General features: G+C 53.2%; 1 protein-coding gene across 2 annotated transcripts in view; it reads left to right on the top strand.

The window, feature by feature from the left end:
- PTPRN2 (protein tyrosine phosphatase receptor type N2) overlaps positions 1-4,398 on the top strand; it is a 984,778-nt gene that overhangs the window by 450,495 nt on the left and 529,885 nt on the right. The gene's annotated exons all lie outside the window — the stretch shown is intronic.

Here is a 4,398-nt window from a genome sequence, read left to right as displayed (position 1 = left end):
CTCTTCACACAGGGATGACGTCATTCACTCACTGGCTCTTCACACAGGGTGACATCATTCATTCATTGACTCTTCACACAGGGGTGACATCATTCATTCACTGACTCTTCATACAGGGGTGACGTCATTCCCTCACTGGCTCCCTCACACAGGATTCACTTCATTCACTCACTGTCTCCTTCACACAGGGGTGACGTCATTCACTCACTGACTCTTCACACAGGGTGACATCATTTACTCACTAACTCCTTCACACAGGGGTGACATCATTCACTCACTGGCTCCCTCATATGGGGTGACTTCATTCACTCACTGACCCCTTCACACAGGGGTGATGAAATTCACTCACTCACTCTTCACACAGGGGTGACATCATTCATTCACTGACTCTTCACACAGGGGTGACGTCATTCCCTCACTGGCTCCCTCACACAGGGTTGACTTCATTCACTCACTGTTTCACACAGGGGTGATGTCATTCACTCACTGACTCTTCACACAGGGTGACGTCATTCCCTCACTGACTCCTTCACACAGGATGACATCATTCACTCACTGGCTCCCTCACACATGGGTGATGTCATTCACTCGCTGACTCTTCACATAGGAGTGACCTCGTTCACTCACTGGCCCCTTCACACAGGGGTGACCTTGTTCATTCAGTGGTTCCTCACAGCAGATGCTCACTGGGCACCTGCGGCAATCCAGCCTCACACCAGGAGCTGGGCATTACCTTTCAGACACATGGGCCCTGCCTCAAATCTGCCATTTATCAGGAAAAGACAGAAGAGTGTATGGATCATTAGCATGGAGGGCACTAGGGGACATGCATGAGAAGCACTCCAGCCAGCCTGGTACCAGAAGCTTCTAGAAGTAGAAATCTGAAGGGCACATGGAGGTATCCCAGAGCGAGATGCGACATGCAACTCCGGACCGCTCACTGCTGCCCACACCATTCCCAGGGCACAGACACAGGCAATGAGCATGTTCAAGGAAATGTCTATGGGCAAGAAAGACGTGGAGGGACACGGGGGGCCCCATACATGCTGGGGGTTTCCTTGAAATGGGGTGGTCTGGTGGGCAGGCCAGATAGGACTGCTCAGCAGGGACAGAGAGGCCATTTAGGGACCCGGTATGTACAGTGAGAGGACCCTACAGGGTGAACACAGGGAGATGGTCTGACTAGAGCTGAGAGAGAGCAGCCCTGAGGCCACCTGGGGAAGGTGAGGGAAGGATCAAGTGCCAGGCAGGTGTGGTGGCAATGAGAGCACAGAGATCCTGGTGTGGGGGGTGCTGTTCAAGGGGCTATAGTGGGCAAGTGGGCTGCAGAAATCCAGGTGAGAGGTGCATGGGGCTTTAATTGGCAGGCTTGTGCAGACATCCAGGTGAGCAAAGGGGCACGTACTTGGGGCTACAGTGGGCAGGTGGTTTGCAGAGATCCAGGGGAGAGTGGGACCAGGCGCAGGGTGAATGCAGTGGAAGGGGCCATGCTAAGATGCAGGTGTTTAGGGGGCAGGGTATGGGCCTGCAGTAGGCAGCAGAGGTGCAGAGATCCAGGTGAGAGGGGGGCAGGTACACCAGACTGCAGTGGGCAGGGGATGTGCAGGGATCCATGTGTGAGAGGGGGCAGAGGCACCAGGCTGCCGTGGGCCGGGGACTTGCCCAGATCCAAGTGAGAGAGAGGGCAGTTGCATGGGCCTGCTGTGGGCAGAGATCCATGTGTGAGAGGGGGGCAGGTGCAGGGCAGATGCAGATATCCACATGAGAGGGGACATGTTCGTGGGCTGCTGTGGGCAGGGGACACGAGGAGATACAGGTGAGGGAAGAGAGCAGGTACAGCGTTGAGTGCAGTGGGTGACCACTGAGTGACTTCTGCCTGGGAGACAGGATCTGAAGAATTGTAGAAAGGCAGCTTCAGGGATGAGGGTAGATCTGAGTGCAAAGTGTGTGTTGACCTGCACAGTGTGACGCCTGCCCATGGAAACCCAGGCAGGCGGGGCCTCAGGCCGAAGTCCTGGTGACCCCTGGGCAGTCAGCCATTTTCCCTGTGGCTCACCACGGGGAGGGCCTCTGGTTCCCAGAGTGGCCGGGGATGTTGGGGCCCCTGGAGTTCTGGAGGTGGCGGGTAGGCAGGGGCTGCAGCTGTTTCCCAGCTGGTAGGAAATACTTCAGTGTTTTAACTTCTGGTGTGACTGAGGGTACTGGAAATGTATGGGGTGGCTTTCAGCACACCAGGGACTTAGGAAGGGAGAGTGTTTGAGGAGCTTCCTAATGGGTTTGATTGACAGACAGGTTTGTTTCAGGTACCTGGATGACTTCTAAGGGGTGCTGTCCAGGTGACTTAGGGGACAGATCTCGGTAGGTGTAGATGCCATAACCTTAATGTACAGTGGGCAGCAAGGTCCCGGTTTCTGATGGGATCAGGAGATGGAGGTAAGGGAAGAGAAGGGGGGCAGCAGCGATGTGGGGCACGTGGCCCCGTAGGTGTATGTGAGAACAGAGACGAGCGTGTGTGTTGGCACCACCTTGGTTTCTTGTGAGGTAGCTCCCAGTCAGTGTTTTGGGTTCCTAGGGAAGAAATATTAACTCCAGGGAAACCATACAGGGCAGATTTCACAGAAGTTGAAAATAGAAGAAGCTCCCAAGACCCGAAAGAACTGAGATGCTTCCAGGATCTTAAAATGTTCCTCTTTATGCTGAAGGAGAATTAGATAATCTGGTTTTATGGGATCCCAGGGAAGTGACTTTTCCATTCTGGGCCATAGTTTTATATTTTGAAAATTAGAGGGGTTCGCCTACTCGATCTTTAGTGATTATTCAAGGATTAATCTTCTGTGAACCTGTGACCTGGGACACTAGTGAAAATCATGTAACAGGCACTCTATCACCTTTGGGGAGCGGAGCACAGGTAGTGTGGCAGGGTTATATCCCCAAGGGCAGACCCCACAGCAGGTGTCTGTGTGGAGAGGCTCATTTCATCAGCCCCTGGAGACATCCTCTTTATCAGTGTTTTGGGGATTCCCACAGTGGCACACTTTTGAGTAGTGATAAACAGTGACTCAGAAAAGGTGGAAATGGCTTCTTCCAGATGACACACAGAGGTGTGTGTGTGGAGGCAGAGAGGGAGCTAAGAAAGAAGCTGGAGTCAAGGATGGAGGTGATGGTGGAGCTTTGGAGGAAATGAGGCTGGAGCTGGGAGGGAGCAGAGATGGAGACTGGGATAGAACTTGATAGAGAGGGAGATGAGCTGGGATGAAGCTCAGAAAGGAGCTGGAGATGCCACTTGGAAGGCGTAAGGATAAAAATGAGATAGAGCAGAAATGGAGCTGGGGGAAGCTAGATGGAGCTGAGGATAGGCCTGGATGGGGCTGGGATGGACTGGGATGGAGCTAAGATAGATAGGGAAGGAACTGGAAATGGAGGTGGGATGAAGCTCAGAAAGAAGCTGAGATGAATATGAGGACAGAGCAGGATGGAGCTAGAATGGAGCAGTGATGAACTAGGATAGAGCTGGATGGAGTTGGAATGGAGAAGGAAGGAGCTGGGAATAAAACAGGAGAGAGATGGGGATGGAGTTCAGTGGAGCTGGATGAAGGAGGGGATGGAACTGGTTGGAGCTGGGATGGAGCTGGATGCAGCTGGGGATAGAGTATTGTGGAGATGGGATGCAGCTGGATGGAGCTGGGGATAGAGTACTGTGGAGATGGGATGAAGCTGGATGCAGCTGCAGATGTAGCTGGAGCTGGATAGAGCTGGATGGAGCTGCAGTGGAGCTGGCTGGGGCTGCATGAAGAAAGATGGAGCTAGGATGGAAACTGATGGAGGTAGGGATAGAGCAGGGCATGCATCCGGATGGATCTGGATGGAGATGGATAGAGCTGGGATGGATCTGTGGAAGGAGATGAGATGGATGGAGCTGGATGGAGCTCCATGGTCTGGGATAGAGTTTATGAATCTGGATGAAAGCCTATGGAGCTTGGTTCAGCTTGGGATGGAGCTTGGATGGAGTAGGAATGGAGCTGGATGGAGGTTCATGGAGTTGGGGATGAAGCCTTGGGTGTACCTGGGGTAGAGCTGGGATGGAATTTGATGTAGCTGAGTGGAGGTGGGATGGAGCTGGGATGAGAGTGAAGCTAGGATGAGTTTGATGGAGCTTAGTGGAGTTGAGATAAAGCTGAGGGTGGAGCTGGGATGGAGTTGGATGGAGCGGAGTGGAGTTGGGAAGGAGCTGAGGATGGAGCTAGGATGGTTTGATGCAGCTCAGTGGAGTTGGGATGGAGTTATCATGGAGCTGAGGGTGGAACTGAGGATGGAGCTGTGGTTGGTGCTGGATGGAGCTGGGATGGATTTTGGGATGGAGCTGGGATGGATTTTGGGATGCAGCTGGCATGGATTTTG

The sequence above is a fragment of the Piliocolobus tephrosceles genome, chromosome 8 (genome assembly GCF_002776525.5).
Source record: "Piliocolobus tephrosceles isolate RC106 chromosome 8, ASM277652v3, whole genome shotgun sequence".
NCBI classification, from domain to species: domain Eukaryota; kingdom Metazoa; phylum Chordata; class Mammalia; order Primates; family Cercopithecidae; genus Piliocolobus; species Piliocolobus tephrosceles.
Note: the sequence above shows the minus strand (reverse complement) of the source record. Positions and strands in the feature narration are given on the sequence as shown.